This window comes from Scylla paramamosain, chromosome 1, assembly GCF_035594125.1.
Source record: "Scylla paramamosain isolate STU-SP2022 chromosome 1, ASM3559412v1, whole genome shotgun sequence".
NCBI lineage: Eukaryota > Metazoa > Arthropoda > Malacostraca > Decapoda > Portunidae > Scylla > Scylla paramamosain.
This window is the reverse complement of record NC_087151.1, coordinates 27,906,021-27,931,020: the sequence shown is the minus strand read 5'-3', so window position 1 is coordinate 27,931,020 and position 25,000 is coordinate 27,906,021. Positions and strand designations below refer to the sequence as shown.

Here is a 25,000-nt window from a genome sequence, read left to right as displayed (position 1 = left end):
TCCCTCCCTCTTTCGTGTTCTCCTCCTGCTACTGTTCCATCGAAAATCATTCTCTCTCTCTCTCTCTCTCTCTCTCTCTCTCTCTCTCTCTCTCTCTCTCTCTCTCTCTCTCTCTCTCTCAGTATGTGTGTCGAGCAAGTTTTCGGTTTCTTGAGGCGTAACTTTGCGCATTATTAATCACGTGTGTTTGTTTGAGGTAAACAGAGAGAAAGAGAGAGAGAGAGAGAGAGAGAGAGAGAGAGAGAGAGAGAGAGAGAGAGAGAGAGAGAGAGAGAGAGAGAGAGAGAGAGAATGATTTATGCGAGTGAGAGTTGGGAGGAAAAATTCTCTCTCTCTCTCTCTCTCTCTCTCTCTCTCTCTCTCTCTCTCTCTCTCTCTCTCTCTCTCTCTCTCTCTTACGGCTGTAGTAGTAGTGGTAGTACTGGGAGTGGAGGTATTAATAGGAGGAGGAGGAGGAGGAGGAGGAGGAGGAGGAGGAGGAGGAGGAGGAGGAGGAGGAGGAGGAGGAGGACGAGGAGGAGGACGACGACGAGGAGGAGGAGGGGGAGGAGGAGGAGGAGGATTACAAAAGGGGGGATAGGGGAGGGGAAGCAAGACATCTCCCTCCCCCTTCCATGATAATCAAAGGGGGATTTAAACTTTGGTGAACTAAAAGAGAGTGGGATTCTTACCCTGCAGGAGAGAGAGAGAGAGAGAGAGAGAGAGAGAGAGAGAGAGAGAGAGAGAGAGAGAGAGAGAGAGAGAGAGAGAGAGAGAGAGAGAGAGAGAGAGAGAGAGAGTGGTGATTCTGTAGGAAACGAAAAATATACGTGGAAAAGAAAGGACACATGAAAGAAAGGAGAAAGACAAAAGAAGCAAAGAAGCAAGAAAAAAATGGGGGCACGAAAAGAAATCGAGGAAAGAAGATAGCAAAAAATAAAAGACAGGGATGGAAAGAAAATGGAAGAAAGAAAGAAAGAAAGAAAGAAAGAAGAGAAGCATGAAGAAAAACAAGGGGTGTGCAAAGAGAAAAGAAGCAAAGGAGATGAAACTAAGAAGGAAGAAGGAAGAAGAGAGCGCAAGGAAAGCAGAGAAGATTACTGGATAAAAATGGAGAAAGGCAAGAGAAGTAAAGCAGAAGAAAGAGAAACAAAGAAGGTAAAGAAGAAAACGAGATGAAAAATCAAAGAAATGAAAGAAATAAAAAGAAAAAAGAACAAGAAAACGTAAAGAAAGAATAATAGAGACAAAGCAAGAGGGAGGGAAGGAAGGAAGGAAGGAAGAGCTTCTAAATCCCCCCAACTTTTCTTCCTCCTCCACCTCGGAGATAACGTGGAAACCTCCTCCTCCTCCTCCTTCTCCTCCTCGTCCTCCTCCTCCTCGAGCACTGCCAAGACCTCCCGCGCTGACGTTTTGAAGGAGGAAGAGGAGGAGAAGAAATGAAAGAATATTAACCAGGAGGAGGAGGACGTGGAGGAGGAGGAACAAAAAAAAAAAAAAAAAGACATTCTGAAGATAAAGAGATAGAAGGTGAAAAAAAGAAAAGGAAAACAACACTACACAAGAAACAAGTATAAAACTAAACTAAGACAGAATGGAGAGAGAGAGAGAGAGAGAGAGAGAGAGAGAGAGAGAGAGAGAGAGAGAGAGAGAGAGAGAGAGAGAGAGAGAGAGAGAGAGAGAGGAGGAAAAGACAAGACTGGCACTAAAGATCAAGGAAATGGAGAAAGAAAGAGAAAGAAACACCATAACCGCCATCACCAGTTAACGACGAGAGAGAGAGAGAGAGAGAGAGAGAGAGAGAGAGAGAGAGAGAGAGAGAGAGAGAGAGAGAGAGAGAGAGAGAGAGAGATAGGGGATAATTGGAGTATTAAGAGGATAGAGGGAAGGAGTGAGTGAAGGAAGGAAGAAAGCAAGGAACAGACGGGGAAAGGAAGGAAGGAAGGAAGGAAGGAATGAGAGAAGAAAAGTAAGAAGGAAGAGGAAGAAAAGGAGGAAAAGAAAAGGGAAATAAGGGAAGGAAGGAAGGGAAGGAGGAGAGATGAAAGATGAAGAGCGATAAGAAGACAGGGAGGGAGAGAAGGAGGGGAAGGAGAAAAAGATGAAAATAAAAAGGAAGGAGATTCAAGGGAAGGAAAAGGAAGAAAAAAAAAAGAAAAAAAGGAAGAGGGAAGGATGGAAGGAATGAACCAACGGACAAACGGACGAACGAACGAAGGGAGGAACGCAGGGAGGAACGAGGGAAGGAGGGAAGGATGAAGCAAGATTAAATGTACTATACCAATTTACTGAAACGATATTCTGGAAATACCCTTAAGTACAGTTTGATCCTTCTGTCCCGGGAGGAGGAGGAGGAGGAGGAGGAGGAGGAGGAGGAGGAGGAGGAGGAGGAGGAGGAGGAGGAGGAGTAGGAGGAAGAGGAGAAGGAGGAGGAGGAGGAGGAGGAGGAGGAGGAGGAGGAGGAGGAGGAGGAGGAGGAGGAGGAGAAGGAGAAGGAGAAGGAGGAGGAGGAGGAAGAGGAACACACACGTTAGCCCATTACGAGGTTCATGTGAAAACACTATCGAATGTAAACTGAGGAGGAGGAGGAGGAGGAGGAGGAGGAGGAGGAGGAGGAGGAGGAGGAGGAGGAGGAGGAGGAGGAGGAGGAGGGGGAGAGAACAATCGAAGAGAGGAGGGAGAATATCTTTTAATTGTTTTGTTTCACTTCATTTTTGTTCTTGTCGTTATTCTTATCATCACTGTTATCACCATCACCACCACCACCACCACTATATTCACCATCACCACCATCATCATCATCAACAGCAGCACCAGCAAAAAGGAGAAAACAACAACAGCAACAACAACAACAACAACAACAACAACAACAACAACAACAACAACAAGCACTATTACAACATAACAAATATTGAACATGATAACATCCGCCTCAAGAAAACACACACACACACACACACACACACACACACACACACACACACACACACACACACACACACAATGAAATAATCGCGCAAGCAAAGATCACCAGAAATGCACTGCAAATGTCAAGTGTGTGTGTGTGTGTGTGTGTGTGTGTGTGTGTGTGTGTGTGTGTGTGTGTGTGTGTGTGTGTGTGAGACGGTCGCACATTCCAACAATGCATATTATCTTGGAAAGGGGAAAATGAAGAAGAGATAAGAAGAATACGAGAGAGAGAGAGAGAGAGAGAGAGAGAGAGAGAGAGAGAGAGAGAGAGAGAGAGAGAGAGAGAGAGAGAGAGAGAGAGAGAGAGAGAGAGAGAGAGAGAGAGAGAGGAGAGGAGAGGAAAGGAGAGGAGAGGAAAGGAGAGGAGAGGAAAAAGAAGAGAAGAGAACGAGAGGATAAGAGAAGCAAAAGATACAAGTCGAAGGGAGAGGTTAGAGAAAGGCAAGGGAGAGGGAAGAGATAAATGAAAAATGGAATACGGGAGTGAGAGAGCAGAGTAAAGGAAAGGCGGGGAGGTGGAGGAGGAGAAGAGGAAGGGCGAGGAGCTGAGAGGAGGAGGTGAGAGCAAACAGAATCTGGAGCAAAAGTAATTTACGAAGGGAAGCAGGAATTGAAGAGGAGGAGGAGGAGGAGGAGGAGGAGGAGGAGGAGGAGGAGGAGGAGGAGGAGGAGGAGGAGGAGGAGAAGGAGGAGGAGGAGGAGGATACGGTGAAGGACTGACAGAGGAGGCTAGTACGATGATGATGATGATGATGATGATGATGATGATGATGATGATGATGATGATGATGATGAAAAGACACAATACATACGATATCGCACCAGAGAGAGAGAGAGAGAGAGAGAGAGAGAGAGAGAGAGAGAGAGAGAGAGAGAGAGAGAGAGAGAGAATGTCTAACCGCTTTAACCTTTCCTCGTCCGATGAATTAAGCAATGATGGAATTACTTCAGTCGCTCCTCTTCCTGTGTAGGAGGAGGAAGAGGAAGAGGAAGAGGAGGAGGAATACAAAGGAATACAAAGGAAAGAACAGACAGCAACAGCCCTACTGGGCCTAACGAGGCTGTCTGTGTGTCTATTCTACCACTACCACTACAGATTCTAAGAGTTAGAGGATGGAGGACACTAGAGATCAAGGAAGGAAAAACAGGAGAGTATAGGGAGGAGGAAAGGCTAAGATGTGATAGGAAAGGATGAAAGAGAAATTATACTATTCACTACAGGAGGAGGAGGAGGAGAAGGAGGAGGAGGAGGTACACAGAGTTACATAGAAAAACAGGCCTGACCTAAGACTACTAAGCTGATAGTAGAAGAAAAGGACACAAAAGCAGAAGGCTCTCCCCCACCCTCCACTTCCTCCGTCATAAGCCGTACAGGAAAACAGGTCGAAAAGAGGAGGAGGAGGAGGAGGAGGAGGAGGAGGCAAGAAGAGATTAAAAAAGAAAGGAAAACTGGATATGTGGTAAGAGAGGACTTTAGGGAAGCAAGGACGTGGAGGGAAGGAGGGTGAGAAAGAGGAGAGAAGTGGAGGAGGAATGTGCATGCTAACTACATCTGCAGATCAATACAAGTGAAAGGAGGAGGAGGAGGAGGAGGAGGAGGAGAGGAAGGACAACGGAAATATTCAAAGCTGTGGTATTTTTCATGAGAGTTCTGTAAACCTGACTTATTAATTAACTGACTCATTTTAACTGTCCCGTGTTTCGATGAAGTATTAATTGAAGGGTGGAGGAGGAGGAGGAGGAGGAGGAGGAGGAGGAGGAGGAGGAGGAGGAGGAGGAGGAGGAGGAGGAGGAGGAGGAGGAGGAGGAGGAGGAGAAAAAGAAAAAGAAAAAGAAGAAGAAAAAAAAAATGAGGACCACCACCACCATCACCACCACCACTACCACAACAACAACAACAACAACAACAACAACAAACAAAGCGAATCCCAAAATAACACAGCAAAACACTCCAACACAGAAATACCACCACCATCACCAACACCACCAACACAAACACAAACAAACAAAAAGCAAAAAAGACATCAACAATTCAATACAAAATGCAGGCATAACCCTCTGACATTTTTATTTATTTTCCAGCTCCCCACACACGTCACGTCACTCCAGCCACAGGTAAAGGTGTAACGTGAGAATAAATGCACAAACAAGCAGATCAATAAAGGACGAGGCAGGAATGGTGATGATGGTGAAATATAAATGTAAATCTGAGGAGGAAGAGGAGGAGGAGGGGGAGGAGGAGGAGGCGTACCACTAATCCTATCAGGTGTTCCCTTAAGTGACACGCTGCCGCCTCTGTTCTTCCTGACCTCCATGTATTGTCCCTCCCCCCACCCTCTCCCAATCAAGGTCATCTCCATGCTCCCCACCACGTGTACAGGAAGTGACTCTTTATACCTTCTCCTCCCCCCTTTTGTTTTTTCTTCTTCTTCTTCCCTTCTTCCTATTCCATGTTCTCTCTTTTGAATCCTAATCTTTCATTCTCCTCCTTGAATCATAAACTCCTCCCGTTCTCTCTCTCTCTCTCTCTCTCTCTCTCTCTGCTCCTCCTCTTCTTTTCTTCACTCCTCTCACTTTCCTTCATATTCCTTTCTTTCGTTAATCCTTTTTCAGTAATTCATGTGTTCATCTCCTATTCTTCCTACTTTACTTTTTCTCCTATTGTCTTCCTGTTCCTCCTAAACCTTTATTTTCTTTCATCATATCCCAATCCCTTACTTCCAATCCCTTACTTCCCTTCTCTTCCTATCTCACCCAAGCTATTCTTAGGTTTCTCTCTTTATTTTTCCTCCTTCAAGTGTGTTTCTATTCCTCTGCCCTCTTCCACAACCTCCTAAGACACTCCCTCAAGTCCTTTTCCTCCTTTTTCCTTCGAGTCTCTCCATTCCTGCCATCCTTAAGTTTCTCTCCTATCCTTCTTTTGCGTGTCTCTCTATTCCTCTCTCCTCTTCTATGATCAAACTCATTCCCTCATCTTCTTTTTCCTCCCTTTCTCCCACACCATTCCAGCAGTCCACTCGTGCCTCGCCCTCCCACACACCTATACACACACAGTCCAGTGCACCCAGTCCTTCCCACATCTCCAGTCCCTCCCCACGCCCCCTCCCGCTGCGCCAGGTGACTCAAAGCAGGGCAGCACAGTTCAAGCACCGCTCTGACTCACGGACCGCCACCTCCTGCCCCTTCTGCTCGTGACGCCATTAACCTTTGTGTACCTACGTCACTCGTCGCCGTCACGTTCATATGACAAGTCACCGCCCGCGCCATCTTGTCTCCTCCCGCCCACACGTTGTTAAGGGTGGTGGTGGTAGTGGTAATGGTGGTGGTGGTGGTGGTGGTGGTGGTGGTGGTGGTGGTGGTAATAATAACGGCACGTGGGTAGGTGAGTATGTGTATATTTTGAAATTCAAGTGTTTTAGTGTGAATTGTGATAGGAGAGAGAGAGAGAGAGAGAGAGAGAGAGAGAGAGAGAGAGAGAGAGAGAGAGAGAGAGAGGGAGAGAGAGAGGGAGAGGAGAGGGTGTGGGATGGAAGGAGGAGGAGGAATACAAAGTAAAGCCAACAGCAACAGACCTTTTGGTCCTTGCAAGGCTGTTTGGTAACTTCTCCTAACTAGCTACAGGGAAGAGAGACAGGACATCATAGCAGAAGGCTCCTCCCTACCCACCACTCCCTCCAGCTGGCGCTGGCATGGAAATAGTTGGGAAAAGTACCATGCAGTATGGAAAAACTGACATGGAAATCTGATAGGAAAGGATGAAAAGAAGTTCTACTATTCACCCTACGGTGAACTCTATACGCCTATCTGAAAGTTAATACAATTTATAATAAAACTGGTGTCTGTAAAATAAGAGTTTATTAGTGAATTTAGTAATTATTCGGAGGAGGAGGAGGAGGAGGAGGAGGAGGAGGAGGAGGAGGAGGAGGAGGAGGAGGAGGAGGAGGAGCAGAAGAAGAAGAAAAGAACATGAAGAACAACAAGGAGAGAAAAGATAACAAGCACGCACCACCACCACAACAACAAAGAAATACCCCAAGAAGAAGAATTCAACCCTTCTCTTCCTATAACCCATACCAACATACACACAGTACACAACCCCTTCATCACTAGTGCCCCTGAACACCACCACCACCACCACCACCACCACCACTCTACACACACCTGCTTTTATCATAACAGTGTGACGTCAGCCCCACAGTGACGGTCACCACCACCACCACCACCACCTTGCTTCACGCTGACCACACAACGGTCAGCCACCAACCCTCGCGTCACGTTGCAACACAATCACTCCCCCTCATATCCTCCCTAAGACACCTTCACTCCTTCCCCACAATTTTTACACCTTCTTCCCCCTTCTCCTCCTCCTACTTACTTGTTTCTGCCACTTCCTCTTCTACTTTCTCTCTCTCTCTCTCTCTCTCTCTCTCTCTCTCTCTCTCTCTCTCTCTCTCTCTCTCTCTCTCTCTCTCTCTGACACTCACCCACCCACTCACTCACTCACCCACTCACTCACTCACTCACTCGTAACCGCAATCGTTACTACATGTGGGATGACGGCATGTGACAAATGTAAATATAATTCTCTCTCTCTCTCTCTCTCTCTCTCTCTCTCTCTCTCTCTCTCTCTCTCTCTCTCTCTCTCTCTCTCTCTCTCCCCAATACACGCAGATCATGACAGTTCAAAGTTTTCTTTCTTGTGTATACGTGTGTCTGACTGCTGTTCATGTTTGCACTCACACACACACACACACACACACACACACACACACACACACACACACACACACACACACACACACACACACACACACACACACACACACACACGTCTGCTTGAACGGGACTCATGAGAGAGAGAGACAGAGAGAGAGAGAGAGAGAGAGAGAGAGAGAGAGAGAGAGAGAGAGAGAGAGAGAGAGAGAGAGAGAGAGAGAGAGAGAGAGAGAGAGAGAGAGAGAGAGAACCAACATAGCAAGAAAAATATGTATGATCAGAGACGTGGTGGTGGTGGTGGTGGTGGTGGTGGTGGTGGTGGTGGTGATGGTGGTGGTGGTGGTGTGGGCAGTGGGTGACATCACTTCCGTACGCACATCCTTGCTTTCACCTCTTCTTGGTAGCGATGGTGGTGGTGGTGGTGGTGGTGGTGATGTAAATGTTGCAGCCTGTCATCAGTATCCGGTGTCTGTCCTCAACACCACCACCCCCACCACCACCACCACCACTAATCCTCTACACAACACCACCGCCTGACCAGCAAAACTATGCCCACCATTATTATCGTCACCATCACCACCATGAAGAATCTATTACCCGTTTTCTGTACAAGAGGGGCTCGGGTGATGGGCAACAAAGATAATAATAAAAAAATAAATAAATAAAATGAAATAAAAAAAAAGACTCGTTGAAGAAGCCAGTCCCTTAAGAGAACAAGTAAAAAAATAAATAAATAAATAAGTTACACTATAAACTTCCTATGACGACGCCGGCAGTAGTGTCTGGATATCGTGTTCATTTCACAGCCAAGAAGCTCCGTTCCCTCTTCGTCACTCACGCTGCAGCCTCTGTTGTTCGCGTAGCAGTGCAGCGGAAGGACGGAAAGTACAGCGGGAAGAGTCGTCAATGTAACTAAGATGGAAGGAAAAAAAAAAAAAAAAAAAAAAAACAAGATTACGAAAACCAAAACGGAAAAACCACAACAGCTGCAAGAAATGAGAGCAAATAACAACTGCATGATCACAGAAGGCAGTGGTGGTGGTGGTGAGTGGGTGGTGGTGGTGGTGATGGCAGCATGTGGGTGGTAGTATTGGTGTGGGTGGTAGTGGTGGTGGTGGTGGTGGTGGTGAAGGTGGACTACCGCTGCGGGTGACAGGTGAGTGGGTGGAGATGGAGGTGGAGGTGGAGGGAATGAGGTGAGGGTGGTGGTGGGGAAGAGATTGGGGGGAAGTGTGGGTGGTGTGGGCGTGATGATGACCTCACTCCCTCACTCACCTTGCATCTCTCTCTCTCTCTCTCTCTCTCTCTCTCTCTCTCTCTCTCTCTCTCTCTCTCTCTCTCTCTCTCTCTCTCTCTCTCTCTAACCCATCATCATCATCATCATCACTCAATTACATCAAAGAACACTCTCCCAAACCTCTCACCCCCCCTTCCCTTCCCTCTCCCTCCTTCATTATCCCAGTATCATCTCCCATTACCCATCTCCTCTCTTCCCATGTGTCATACCCGTAATCTCCCTTCCCCTTTCCTCCCTTGTCGTCCCCTTCCTCTCCCTTTCCATCACTCGTCAGTCTCCCTCTCACATTATCAAGTCGAGTTGTCCTTCCTCCTACACTGGGAGCGTGGGAGGAGGGAGGAAAGAAGAGGAGGAGGAGGAGGAGGAGGAGGAGGAGGATCTGGTTCAGTTTACAAGTACGGCAGGTGGTCAAGTATTGGAGGAGGAGGAGGAGGAAGAGGAGGAGGATGGAGGAAGGTAAGGAGAGAGAGAGAGAGAGAAGCAAAGAGTGTGGGAGGAAAATTACAGGATGGAGGAAAGGTAAGCAGACTTTGAGAGAATCAGGTAAGAGGAGGAGGAGGAGGAGGAGGAGGAGGAGGAGGAGGAGGAGGAGGAGGAAGAGGAGGAGGAGGAGGAGGAAAAAATAATAAAAATAAGAGGTAAAAGAAAAAAATGAAGATAAGAACGAACATAAAAGGAAGAGAAGAAGAAAGAGAAGGAGGAGGAGGAGAAGGAAAGATGATACGTGAAGAAGAAAAAGATGAGGGAGGAGGAGGAGGAGGAGGAGGAGGAGGAGGAGGAGGAGGAGGAGGAGGAGGAGGAGGAGGAGGAGGAGGAGGAGGAGGAGGAGGAGGAGGAAACAAAGGAAAAACAAAGAAAGGGAGTACTGAGTAAAAAATAAAATGAATTTAGATAAAAAAAGGAAAAAAGGAAAGGAAGGAAGGAAGGAAGGAAGGAAGGAAGGAAGGAAGGAAGGAAGGAACACTGCTGAAGGTCACACTGCGTAGCCAAATACTAAGGAGGACCACCAACCACCACCACCATCTCCTCCTCCTCCTCCTCCTCTTCCTGTTCATCCTCCCTAAAACATCCCTCCCATTTCACTCATTTCATTCCTCCTCTTGTCATATTTCACTTCCATCACCTCTCCTTACTTCCCCTTTTTATTACCCATCCCTCTTCTGCTTCCTCCTCCTTCTCTCCTTCTCCTCTTCTCCTTCTCTTCTTCCCTTTTATTGTTCCATCTCTCATCCCTTTTAACTGTTACTGCTGCCTGAAGAGTACTAGTAATTCTGTTTAATTTCCTTCTTCCTCTTCCTCCTCCTCCTCCTCCTCCTTTTTCTTCTTGCTATTCTCTCTCTCTCTCTCTCTCTCTCTCTCTCTCTCTCTCTCTCTCTCTCTCTCTCTCTCTCTCTCTCTCTCAATATTATTTTCTTTGTAATTCTTCGTCTTCTTCGTCCTTACCATGTTTTTTTTGTCTCTTCTTATTCACTTATGCTATCATTACATAAGAAGAACGAAACCAAGAAAAGATAAAAAAAATGATGATGATAATGAAAAATACATTGCTGTAATGATAATGACGAAGATGGTGATGATAATGATAACGATGATGACCATGATAAAGAAGACTATGATGATGATGATGATGATGATGATGATGATGATGATGATGATGATGACAACGATAACGATGATGATGGAAGCAAGAAAACAACAAACACGAAAATTGAAAAAAAAAATAACAAAACATATTTAAATATCCCCAAAAAAATAATACTAGACAAGCAAAACAAACAAACAAACAAACAAGCAAAAAGCGCGAAAAAAAAAATGAAAAGGAAAACAGACAAGGAAAAAAAAAGAAAAAACTGACAAAAGAATGAATGTAAATAACGCTCAGAAAACAAGGACAAAGACAGACACACAGACACACAGACAGACAAACAGACAAACAGACAGACAAACAGACAGACAGACAAACAAATTACATATCCCTTCATCCTCTGTTATCCCTCCTCCCTCTCTGGAAACGAAGCGGAGGGAAGGAGAGAAGGAAGAGGGAAGGAGGGAGAGAAGAATACAAGCTGAGAGAAAGGAGGGAGGTATGAAAGAGAGGAAGACGAGAGGAGGAAGGGATGGGTGAACGAAAGAGAGAATGAGGAAAAGACAGTGAAGGATGGGGAAAGGGGCAACAAAAAAAAAAAGGTACGGAGCAGAAAGAAGGAAATGAGAGAAGGTGGAGTAGATGAAGTAGATAGAAATAAAGTAGGAGGTAGATAAAGTAGATTGATAAAGAGGGTACTTAGTAGACTGATAGATATAGATAACGTAGAGATGGGAAAGTCAGAGAGAGAGAGAGAGAGAGAGAGAGAGAGAGAGAGAGAGAGAGAGAGAGAGAGAGAGAGAGAGAGAGAGAGAGAGAGAGAGAGAGTAAACGCATTAGGCAGTGATAAGGGACAGAAAAAGAGATGGGAGGGGAGGGAGAGAGGAAAGGGGGGAAAAGGGACAAAAAGAAGCTGGATCAGGAACAATTTATCACTGGAAGACAGATGCACACACACACACACACACACACACACACACACACACACACACACACACACACACACACACACGTACGTACAGACTCTCAAAATAGACTGGCCTTTAATTAATGACGGTAAATTAATGATGTGCTTTGGATTACCTTATTGCTTCTGAAAAATTATCATTAACAACGTACCGCGAGAGAGAGAGAGAGAGAGAGAGAGAGAGAGAGAGAGAGAGAGAGAGAGAGAGAGAGAGAGAGAGAGAGAGAGAGAGAGAGAGAGAGAGAGAGAGAGAAAGAGTAATAACACAAAGGAGGGCACTAAAGGGGGATTACTGAGCGCACGCACACACACACACACACACACACACACACACACACACACACACACACACACACACACACACACACACACAGACAACGCTAGAATGTTCATGATGGCAATAAGAATCTAATGACACAAGCAAAGGAAGTCCTGTGTTATAATTTTCTGCTATCATGTAAGAATAAAACGAGAGAAAAAAAGAGAATATAAAAAAAACACACAAAATATGAGGATTTGCTAGCTGGGTGGTGGTGGTGATTGCAATGGTGGTGGTGGTGGTGGTGGTGGTGGTGGTATTGGTTGAGGTAAGTATACAAGCAGGCAATGTGAAAATACAAGGCCTGTATAAAGATGATATTTTGTAAAGTCTCACTTACTCATTAGATATCATAAGCAGTAACAGTGTTAGAATAAGTGAAAGTGGTGACCGTGGTTGAGGTGGCAAAGTAGTAGTAGTTGTAGTAGTAGTATTAGTAGTAGTAGTAGTAGTAGTAGTGTTAAGTGCAATGATAACCAGACGTACTACACTTGCACTAAGCTGATTAACTTAAAAAAAACGATAACACAATGATCTCACAAGCACACACACACACACACACACACACACACACACACACACACACACACACATACATACACACTATTCATCACGTCACAATAATTACTGAGTCAGAAAATTAGGGTAATGGTTGGAAAAAAATAGTATGTGTGTGTGTGTGTGTGTGTGTGTGTGTGTGTGTGTGTGTGTGTGTGTGTGTGTGTGTTGGGTGACTGGCAGTGAACGGATCATGGCGTTGACGTGGTGGGAGGAACACGTCAGTCCGTCCGTCCGTCCGTCACTCAGTCAGTCAGTCAGTTAGTCAGTCACACACTCATTAACTAAACAGGACAAACTTTTCCGTCACCTCGTTCTCCCAATCGGCAGAATAAATGACCAATACACTCTCTCTCTCTCTCTCTCTCTCTCTCTCTCTCTCTCTCTCTCTCTCTCTCTCTCTCTCTCTCTCTCTGGCACCTCTTTCCCCGGGCACCTTCAAGATCTGTGGCACCTTTGGGCGACTGGCATTGATCTCTCTCTCTCTCTCTCTCTCTCTCTCTCTCTCTCTCTCTCTCTCTCTCTCTCTCTCTCTCTCTCTTGTGGAGGAGGAGGAGGAAGAAGTTCTTTTCGACCTTCTCCTCCTACTACTTCTCACCTTCCTCCTCCTCTTTCTCGTTGGCCATATCCTCCTTCTCCGGAATATCATACTCTCCTTTTCCTCCTCCTCCTCCTCCTCCTCCTCCTCCTCCTCCTCCTCCTCTTCACTTCGAAGGATGACTCACAAGGGCAGAGGAATAGCAAAGGATGCGAAAAAAATGCTAAAAGTTAACAAAATATAAAATACGAAAGAAGATGGTTAGGAGGAGGAGGAAGAGGAGGAGGAGGAGGAGGAGGAGGAGGAGGAGGAGGAGGAGGAGGAGGAGGAGGAGGAGGAGGAGGACTGAAATGAAATGGACAAAATAAAAAAAAAAGGAAGGGAAGAACAGATGACGATTTTGTTGAGAGAGAGAGAGAGAGAGAGAGAGAGAGAGAGAGAGAGAGAGAGAGAGAGAGAGAGAGAGAGAGAGAGAGAGAGTATAAATAATGAAAGAGGATGGGAGAGGGGAGAACAGGAATAGAGAAATGTGAGCCAGAATAAGTGGGTGGGACTTGAGAGAGAGAGAGAGAGAGAGAGAGAGAGAGAGAGAGAGAGAGAGAGAGAGAGAGAGAGAGAGAGAGAGAGAGAGAGAGAGAGAGAGAGACATATATATCTTCTCTTTACATTTTCATCGACAAGAGAAAATGTTATCACCACCACCACCACCACCACCACTATCACCATCACCACCACCATCACCACCACCACCATCACTGGCCAAGACGGATATGTTAGCCACCAGGAACTGTGATAATTTACGAGAGGAAAGAGGAGAAGGCTGAGGTGGAGAGGGAGAAGTAGAAGACGAAGAAGGAAAAGAGAAAGAGAGAGAAAATGTGGAAGAGGTAAGTAAAAATAAATAAATAAATAAAACTCTCTCTCTCTCTCTCTCTCTCTCTCTCTCTCTCTCTCTCTCTCTCTCTCTCTCTCTCTCTCTCTCTCTCTCTCACCACTATTCAGTTTGCTATCATTAACAACACTGCATTTATTTATAGCACAAAAAAAAGAAAGCGAGAGAAAGAGAAAAAGAAGAAAATAATAATAATAATAATAAAGATAAATATTGTTCTTTCTTCCTCTTCCATTCCCCCCCCTCTCTCTCTCTCTCTCTCTCTCTCTCTCTCTCTCTCTCTCTCTCTCTCTCTCTCTCTCTCTCTCTCTCTCTCTCATTATTATCATCACTGTTTATTATCATTCCTATTATTGCATTAAATTTATAACACGGAAGCACTCCAGGCGGTATGTTTACCCACCAAACACACACACACACACACACACACACACACACACACACACACACACACACACACACACACAGTACCTCCGTGGCCCTGCAGCGCAAGAAAACAAGTAACATCCGGTCCAGGTACGCACGTCCTTCTTCTTCTTTTTCTTTTTTGTTATTTATTCGTCTCAAGGTCACGGGGGGAAGTGGGGGGAGACGGTGTTATTGTTATTAGAGGATATTGACGTGGTGAGGGGAGACTGAGGGTGAAGCGGAGGGAAGGGGGAGGGAAGGAAAGGGGACGGGAGGGAAGGGTGTTGGGGGAAAAGCGATGATAAAGGAAGAAAACGAAATAAAGAAGAGAAAGAAATGAAAGAGGAAGAGAAAGATATGGAGATGAAAGAAATGAAGGAAGAGAAGAGAAGTGAAGAGAGAGAGAGAGAGAGAGAGAGAGAGAGAGAGAGAGAGAGAGAGAGAGAGAGAGAGAGAGAGAGAGAGAGAGACAAATATGGCACTTTACCCTTGATCATTCCATCTCCCCTCTTCTCTCCCTCCTCAAAATTCAATCCACCTCTTCTTGTCCACCCAGCTGTTCCCTCCACTTACCCTCCCACCCTCCCTGCCTCCCTCCATCCATCCCTCCACTTATACCTCCCCTCTTCCTTCCCTCCTTCCCTCCCTTGACCTCAGCTTTCCCTCCCTCCCTTCACACACCTGCTTTCTCATTCCCTCCGCCTCTCTCTCTCTCTCTCTCTCTCTCTCTCTCTCTCTCTCTCTCTCTCTCTCTCTCTCTCTCTCTCTCTCTCTCTCTCTCTCTCTCTTTCCCTTCCACACCTGTCCTTGACATCTGCAATCTGTGGACAGGTACAAGTTTTTTTCCCCTTTTTTTCCTTTTTTTCCTTTGCTTTCTTCGTCACTCAGCGGGTCTGTCCACATTCCTTCCCTATTTTCTTACTTTTTTTCTCTTTTTCTGTTTATTTTTCTGTCTTCTCGGATTAATTCTTTTGTCTGTGTTTTTTTTTTCTTTCTCTCTATTCCACAATATGCTTCTTCTCTTTCCTTTCTTTTTCATTTTTTTCTGTAATTTCTCTTTTTATTTCATTTATTTGTTTTTACACTCTCCTCATTTTCTTCCACCAAGGCACTAAAATTCTCTCTCTCTCTCTCTCTCTCTCTCTCTCTCTCTCTCTCTCTCTCTCTCTCTCTCTCTCTCTCTCTCTCTCTCTCTCTCTCTCGCTTCACACGAAAGTCACGAGGAACCACCGTGAAGACATAACGAGAGAGAGAGAGAGAGAGAGAGAGAGAGAGAGAGAGAGAGAGAGAGAGAGAGAGAGAGAGAGAGAGAGAGAGAGAGAGAGAGAGAGACTGAGACTACGCCTGTCATTTAATTCTACTTGCACAGGCACCCAGACGTCATTTGAGGAGGAGGAGGAGGAGGAGGAGGAGGAGGAGGAGGAGGAGGAGAGGAAGAAGAAGAAAGAAGAAAAGTAAAGAAATGAGACAATAAAATTTAGACAAAAAAAATTTACGTACACACACACACACACACACACACACACACACACACACACACACACACACACACACTATCCCATCTCCACAACACCTACCACTACTACTCTCTGTTCCCGTAACCGTAACGAGGCGCTGTGTGTGTGTGTGTGTGTGTGTGTGTGTGTGTGTGTGTGTGTAAGGCCGCGAGTCTCATCTCTGGCAGCGTCCCCTCAGCTTGTTACACCACTAAAGTAAATAGCCTTATAACACGTAACTATGTAGGCTTGTTGTTAGTGAAGGGAGGGAGGGGAGGGAAGGGGAGGGGAGGGGAGGGGAGGGAGGGTTTCTCTTGTATTCGTTATGTCTTGTGTTTACCAGACTGACGGCCCGTGTGTGTTGTGCATGGCAATTTATTTATTTATTTTTTTAGTTTTTAATTTTATTATTATTGTTTTGTTATCTTTTTTTATTCTTTTCTGTGGTAATTGATTTTATTGCTTCATTTACGTTTATTACTTTTATTCTATTTCATCTTATAGTTTTTTTTTTTATATATATATGGAAAGATTTTGTTATTTATTTTATTAGTTCAATTTTATTTTCATTTTATTATTATTATTTTTCAGCTAGGAGGTTAAACTATAATATTTTTAAGTGCTTTTTTTTAGCTGAGAATTTAAACTTTATTCTTCTGTGGATATTTTTTTTTTATTTCTTGATTTTTTTTTTATGTTGTAAGCCAGTTTCTTTTTTTGGGGGGCACTGATATATACTAGAGGTCTCTCTCTCTCTCTCTCTCTCTCTCTCTCTCTCTCTCTCTCTCTCTCTCTCTCTCTCTCTCTCTCTCTCTCATCAACGTTCTTCTTATCACACATTCCCACCATTGCCCAGTGTACTATCTCTTCCCCCTTCTTTCCTCTTGTTTATCATCACCACCTCTTTCACCATCTTCTCCGTATGTCCTTCCTCTAACTCTCTCAATCCATCATGTTTTGCCTCCCTCCTGGAAATTTGCGATCAACAACACCCTTCCCTTTTAACTTTCATCTCCCTTCTCCTGCAGCTGCCTTCCTTCCCTGTCTCCGTCTCCCTTCTCCTTACCTCCTTCCCTTCCTCACTTCCCTTTCCTTCCTGTCTTCGTTCCTCCCTTACCTTTGTCTCTCTTCCGTCTCGTCTACTTCACTCCCTTAATCCTCCTTTCCTTCATTACCGTTTTCTTTACCTTCCTGCTTTTTTCCCTTCACATATACCTCCTTCCATTTCCTTTTTCTTTCCTCCTTTCCTCCCCTCACTCGTATCTCCCCTCCCTCTCTCATCTATACATTTCTTCCTCTCCCTTCCCCTTCCTCCCTCCCTCCCTCCCTCACCAATGCCTCTCTCCCTCTTCCCTCCCTCACCTATGCCTCACGCCTGCCTCCACTACCCCGTCGCCTGTCCTCATTACGCTGCCGGCCAGGGAAGGCATAAACACGAGTAATAGGATTAATTATGCCTGTGAGCTGCCTGGAGTGTAATGGTGGTGGTGGTGGTGGTGGTGGTGGTGGTGGTGGTGTGAAGTGTGTGTTAACCTGACATGGTGTTTTAATATATTTTTTTTCATTATTATATTTTTATCTATTTTTTTAGCTTAATATTTTTTTCTATTTTTTTTTATATTCTTGTTTTAATTTATTTATTTTATTTTTTTTTACTGTTGTGTTGTTTCTTTTGTTATCATTCAGAGCACTGTAAAGAAAATAATAAAATAAAAAAAGGTTTACATGGAAGTACGAGAAAAAAGAAAGAGAATAGGAGGTTAAAATCTCTCTCTCTCTCTCTCTCTCTCTCTCTCTCTCTCTCTCTCTCTCTCTCTCTCTCTCTCTCTCTCTCTCTGCAAAATATTTCACCGGTTAATTAAAAAAAACAACTAACAGTAAAAGAGTAAAAGATAAAAAATAACACCAACAAACAAACAAACAAACGACGATACAGTCTGAGATGATTGAAGCGCTGGACAATCCCATTAATATCTCTTACCACTTCTGTCCTCAACTGAAAAGTACAAAGAAATAAGCCATGAATAAACAAGTCCAGGTGATCAATACAGCTTGTGGTGCCGGGGCGGGTTTAGATCAGTGGGGAAGTGGGGGGGTTGTTGTTCCTCCTCCTCCTCCTCCTCCTCCTCCTCCTCCTCCTCCTCCTCCTCCTCCTCCTCCTCCTCCTCCTCCTCCTCTTCTTCTTCTTCACGTGTCCTTGTGCTGAGTCGAGTGTTGAGTAAATAAGGAAGTAATAAATGATACAATAATGGGAGTGGCGATAGAGGGATTGGTTGTTTCTCTCTCTCTCTCTCTCTCTCTCTCTCTCTCTCTCTCTCTCTCTCTCTCTCTCTCTCTCTCTCTCTCTCTCTCTCTAAACAAATATTATTCATCATTATATTTTATTACTTCTTTCTTCCATCATTGTCATTCTTCTCTATTACCAAACAACACGACTACCACAATCACCACAATCACCACCACCACCACCACTATCCTTACTATACACTCTTCTTTAGCCTCCCCTCCTCGTCTCTTTAATCTCCCTCCCCCCTCCTCCTCACTCTATCCTTCTCCTATTTCATGTCCTGTTCTTGATAACGAGGTATTCATCATGTACAGAATCTGACACTCACCACCACCATCACCACCACACACTATACCCACTCTCCATCACTGTTATCACTCACCACCACCATCACCACCACACACTATATCCACTCACCATCACTGTTATCACCACCATCACCATCACATATCAACTTCGCTATTATCTACCTTGTTTTTTTATCTTTCACGCACTATCCTTCCAAAGAATGAAGGAAAGGAAAGGAAAGGAAAAGAAAAGAAAAGAAAGAATAACAAGGAAAGTGCAAATAAAGAGAACGAAAGGAAGAAATGACATAAAGGAAAACAGGAGAATGATACATATATAAACAGAAAGATAGACAAAATAGATACACAGATAGATAAACAGATAGACAGACAGATAAACAGATAGACAGACAGATAGACAAGACAACGAAAAAATGAGGAACTCCCCTACACACACACACACACACACACACACACACACACACACACACACACACACACACACACACACACACACACACACACACACACACACACACCTGCCGCCGCGTCTCTCAGGTGTAACATTTAATTTGGTTTCGTGTATTTCCGTGCAGCACACCAGTAAATATTTAGTGCGCCTCGTGTCCTTCTATCACTTGAGCCGCGAATTGCCTGTGTTATTTCTGCCTCCGCTTTTCATTTGGTTCTATTTCTACGTCTCCCTTGGGGGCTTCCAGTAATATTTTTGGCACAGGTATGAATGCGGTGTTAATTAAAGGTGGAGTAATGCTTGGGTGGTTATCGATTTGTTAAGAAAGTATGCTAATGATGAATATTCTATTTTTTTTTTACTTTTTTTTTCATCCTACTCCTTTTCCTCTTCTTCCTTCTTCCCCTCTTTTTTTACTTCATTCACTACTGTATTGTTATCCATCATTCCTCCTCCTTCTTCTTCTCCTCCTCCTCCTCCTCTTCCTCTTCTTTTCCTTCATTCATCCACTCACTTTCTCATTTTATTCACTATTTCTCCTCCTCCTCCACCTCCTCCTCAGAAACAACCTCGCAAGGGCCACTAAGTCAGCTGCTGTTTGCTATTCCTTCCTTTGTACCGTCTCCTTCCTCTTTCTCCTCCTTATCTATGCTACCCTATTTCACTGTATATTCGATGGTGTAGACCCAGCAAACACTCAAAAGGAATAAGTAACTGGTGATAACTCTTGGTTCGTTTCATTTACGTGTCCTCTCATTCCTCCAGCACAATTAGTCTTAGCACAGCAGGACATTTTAATAATCAACTGAACCACGCTCCAATTTAGCTCCCCGCATCCCACAGACACTCGATGCAACCCTCCGGCCGTCTCTCTAATACCCCTCGTCCCTGCCTTCCCGTTCTCTTCCTGCCCCATTCCCATCACACCCCACAATCCACACCCTCAGGCCTCCACGAAACCTCACCCCCTCCCGCTCTTCCCTTCAGCTTTGCAATCATCCCCGTTACCCTCCAGGCTCTTCCCCCCACCCTTGTCTTATTTCCCTCATCCCCTTAACTATTATGATTTCTCCCCTTTCTTTTCCCTGTCAGTCCCACATTGTTCCCCCCTTCCCTTCGTCCCCTGCTTTGGTATTTCCTATTTTTTCCCCTTCCTCTTCCCTTAATCCCTATCATGGCATCCCCTTATTTTCCACCCGCTCCTTCCATTATTTCCCTGTTTCCTTACTCTACCATTCCCAGTTTTAACCCCATACGCACCATATACTGCAGATGGGGAGGTGGGGGCGAGGAAGGGTTATGGGGATGTTGGGGAAGCTAAGAGTGGGGAGTGGGGAGTGTGTAGCCTGCCTCGTCGACCCACAATCATTTGCTATGCTGTCTTAGGTCCACGTGACGAGAACCTCCCCCCAGCAGCGTGGTCCCGCCGGCCGTCCATCACCGCCCCTCCCGCAGATAGTTACGGCCGCGCACTCAGTAACCTTTGGCCAAGCATATAGATCATCTTGCTTCCCTCCCTCCCTTACTCCCTCACTGGCTCCGTTCTTCCCCGCGGGCTGGTGGTGGTGGTGGTGGCTGGCACGATCTAAACTACGCGATTTCTTTTTTACCATTATTATTATTACTATTATTATCATTATTATTATTATTATTATTATTATTATTATTATTATTATTATTATTATTTATTCATCTTTTTATTCATCTTTTTTTATTTTTCGGTTTATTTTTTGATAACTATGTACTCATAATTTTAAGTGTTTAGTTTGTGTATTTCTGCAATAAGGGCACATTTATTTGCTGACTTTTCAAAAATTTGTTTCTAGTGTTTTCTTCTGCTCAGCTGTTTGTGCCCCCGTGTGAAAACGTATTATTATTATCATTATTATTATTATTATTATCCTTATCATCATTACTGTCATCATTGTTGTTGTCACCACTATCGCTACTATTGCCATACTATTTTCTTCACGCGGCGCCATCTGAGCCACAACAAAATAACACGCACAAAACACCGCATGACTTCCTCGCCTGCCGCTGCTCCCATATGGTTAGTTAGCGCGCTGCCGTCCATCAGAAAAAGAGAGAGAGAAAAAAAGTCCCTTAATTAATCATCAAATGTTGGGGACCTAAATTTTACAGTGCCCTTTCCCCTCCCCACCCCTTTCCGGTTAGCTCCCTTGTGAGATATTGCCTTAATTTATTGATTTGAGAGGATTATTCTGAATTTTATTTATTATTTATCTCTACAAATTTCCGTAGAAGCAAACGTAGGAATAATTCACAATATCCCTTTTCTATGGTCAACTCTGTCCTCGAATAAAAGTGGCAAGAGAGAGAGAGAGAGAGAGAGAGAGAGAGAGAGAGAGAGAGAGAGAGAGAGAGAGAGAGAGAGAGAGAGAGAGAGAGAAATATGTGAGAGGGGAGTGTGTCTTGAACGATCTGAATTAAACTAAACCTTTTACTTACATTCGCAAAACTGGACGCAAAAATACTCCACGCACACTTTCCTCTGGTCAACGCTGTCCTCGAATACAAAAGCAATAAAAGGAGAGAAAGAGAGGAAAGAAAAAAAAAAAAAAAAAAAAAAAAAAAGAGGGCAGCGTGTGTCTCGGCTTGATCGATCTAGCTTAGAGGAGAGCGCCAAGTGGCTCCTCGTCCCGTCCCCCACACCCTCACACTCTCGCCTCGGGGTGCTGGCGGCTCAAGGCACACAGGGGAGGTGGCTTAGCGGCTCAGCGGCTCCTCAGAGTTTAGCACGGTCATCTCAGAAAGGCAAATTTCCTATAGCATTATTAAGACACTTCCTAAACTAATACCGCTAGAGCCTTTCGGAATCTATAATTATCCTTTTAAGAGAGGGATACCGTTATTATTTATATTTCCCCTTGCCAGATTTCTTTACAAGTACGAAAAAAATATATGATTGCAAAGTGGGTTTAAGTGATCCTTTAGCCACAAGTTTTCTATCCAATGTCGAGTTCTGTGTGGCTCTGTGTTCAAAGATATTGGCCATGCTTTTCTTTTCCGCTTTCTTTCTTTCTCGGAAACTGACAACACGAATAGTTAGGAAAAGGAAATAGTGAGTTAGGGAAGTGTGGAAGTCTCTCTCTCTCTCTCTCTCTCTCTCTCTCTCTCTCTCTCTCTCTCTCTCTCTCTCTCTCTCTCTCTCTCTCTCTCTCTCTCCGCCGCCGCCGTTGCTTCCTCCCGTTAAGCACACAGCACAGCCAGCCAGGCGTGAATGTGTCCCCTCGAGTGACACAACAGCACTGCAAGGAGTCGCACGTTCCCAGCAGGTGTTATTGTACCTGTATTTCCGTGTTATCGCCTTGAGTCGCCCCCTACACACACACACACACACACACACACACACACACACACACACACACACACACACACACACACACACACACACACGACCTACACCCCGCGGCATGTCACTCACCCCTCCAGCAGGCAGGTGTTCTCTAAGCCTCTCACGCCCTTCCTTCCTTCCTTCCTTCCTTCCTTTCTTCCTTCCTTCCTTCCTTCCTTTCCCTTCCTCTCCCTTACTTCCTACTTCCTTGTCACCCTCCTCCCACCTCCCATGCTTCCGCCCATGCCTCTCTCTCTTCTTCCCTTTTGTCTTCCTTACCTTCCTTCCTTCACCATCTTCCTCTTTATCTTTTCTCATTTTATCTCCATCCCTCTCCTTCTTCCTTTTTTTCTCATCTTTCTTCCATTCCCTTCTCTCTTTCTTTCTCTTCTCACTTCCCTCCATTCCCTTCTCTCTCTTCCTCACCTTCCCTCCATTCCCTTCTCTTCATCTTTCCTCTCCCTTCCCTCCATCCCTCTCACTTCCTCGCCTTTCCTTCATTCCCTTCTCTCTCTTTCCTTCCCTCCCTTCAACCCCCTCTCTTTCTCTTCCTCTCCCTCTCTCCCTCTTCCGTTCCCCCCGATCCTCACTCCTGCAGGTGGTGACGACTTGGCGTGTCTCAGAAGGGCAGGAAAGGAGGTCAGCTGTGAGTGGTATATGACGAGGAGCCGCTGCGTCAGGCGTTTGGCACCAATTGGGGTCTTGCTTTGATGATGATGGTGGTAGTAGTAGTAGTAGTAGTAGTAGTAGTAGTAGTAGTAGTAGTAGTAGTAGTAGTAGTAGTAGTAGTAGTAGTAGTAGTAGTAGGAGGAGGAGGAGGAGGAGGTTCAAGAATAGTACTGCCAATAGTAAAACAAACAAACAAACAAACAAACAAACAAACACACACACACACACACACACACACACACACACACACACACACACACACACACACACACACACACACACACACACACACACACACTTCATAAAAAAAAAAAGAGAAAAGAAAATCGTCGACCTGTATTCGTAGCCACGTTCATGAGAGAGAGAGAGAGAGAGAGAGAGAGAGAGAGAGAGAGAGAGAGAGAGAGAGAGAGAGAGAGAGAGAGAGAGCAAGCACTGGAAAACGAGGCAAGGCAGGAGTCTAAGTAAACTACATGTCATCGAGTTACGTGAAAATGAGGACAAATGACTCTCTCTCTCTCTCTCTCTCTCTCTCTCTCTCTCTCTCTCTCTCTCTCTCTCTCTCTCTCTCTCTCTCTCTCTCTCTCATTCGTAACACCGAGGTAAAAATCGTGCGATGATGATGATGATGACGAAAATAATGATGATAACAACGATAATGACGATAATATCTTCTCAAACACACGTATATATAATTTTCATTCAGTTTTTTCTCTGAACTCCATCTCACTCATTCTTCCTGGCAAAAAAGAAAAAAAAAACAGCTAATAATAATTTCCAGGTAAAGAAGATAAAAAAATTAAATAAATATCCGGAGAAAGAAGGTTTAAAGACCATCCCCTTAAAATTAAATGCTTTAAAAGGAAGCATTCTTGCGCGAGGCGTGTTGGTTGTGTAGCGGCTGAAGATCAAGAGACAGTTAAGAAAAAAAAAAAAAAAAAGACGGTGATGCTTAAAATAACAGTAATAATGGCGATGATGATGGTGATAGTGGTGGTGGTGGTGGTGGTGGTGGTGGTGGTGGTAGTAATGATAATAATAATATAATGTTCGAGCATATAACTGTTGATTCATTACAATTAATACCAATGCACTTCTCGTAAAGGTGTTATGTATAATTCACGGCCTGTCATATGTGGGGCGCCATTATGACCGTACGTGATGCGGCGCCATAAAATGAATAACAAATAACAAGGAATAAAAATAAAATAAATAAATAAATAAATACATAAGAAGTGCAGTACGTTGTTTACTACCACAACAACAACAACAAAAACAAAAACAAAAACTATTACTACCACTACTACTACTACAGGTAAGTATTATAGACAGTAGCAGGTATAAGGTGTTGTGTTAATTAGCGTTGTATGATGCATGTTCCCAGTATTAGTATCCATTATGTGAATAGGTAATTAACTCATTATTTATCTATCTACCCATTTATCTATTAGTTCCTTGATTTATTGTTTATTGAGTTTTATTTTATTTACTCCAATACTTCAGTTACTTATCCATTCATTAATTCACATATATTTTCTCTTTTCATTAATATATTTACGTGTGTGTGTGTGTGTGTGTGTGTGTGTGTGTGTGTATGTGTATGTGTGTGTGTGTGTGTGTGTGTGAGAGGAAGATTAAGTGTACCTAAGTCCCGTACACCTTCACACCTCTCTCCCTCCCTCTCCCTCTCTCCCTCTCCCTCCTCAACCTGCCTCTTCAGTAGTACTCTCAGTGGCAGGGAGCGTTGACCCCCTCTCACACCATGCCCCCATTCCCGCTCACCCCCTCCCTTCCCCACTGTCGCCTACATTCCCCCAGGCATTGATCGGGTCAAGCAAAACTCCTCCCAGTTCATTAACCTTGCCTCCCTCTTACCTTTCCCTCCTTCCCTTCCTTCCTTACTGCCTATCCCTTCATCCCTCAGCTGCCTTCCCTCTTGCCCTCTTTCTTTTCTTCTATTTCTCCTTCTCCTTCTCCTCCTCTTTGCTCTTGTTTCTTCATCTACTCTCCTTTCCTTTCTCTCCTTCCCTTCCTTTCTCTTTCTCTCTTTCCTTCGTTATCTTCCTTTTTTTTATCTTCCATTACCGTCTCTCCTTTTACCTCCTCCCATACATTCATTCATCCCTTCCTCTTCCACTATCGGCTTTTTTCCTCCTTTTCTTTCTTCCCTCTTCTTTCCCAACTTTCTCTCCGCCTCCTTTCTGC

General features: G+C 44.6%; 1 protein-coding gene across 1 annotated transcript in view; it reads right to left on the bottom strand.

Moving 5' to 3' along the window:
- LOC135102761 (protein MTSS 1-like) overlaps window positions 1-25,000 on the bottom strand; it is a 136,416-nt gene that overhangs the window by 1,196 nt on the left and 110,220 nt on the right. The gene's annotated exons all lie outside the window — the stretch shown is intronic.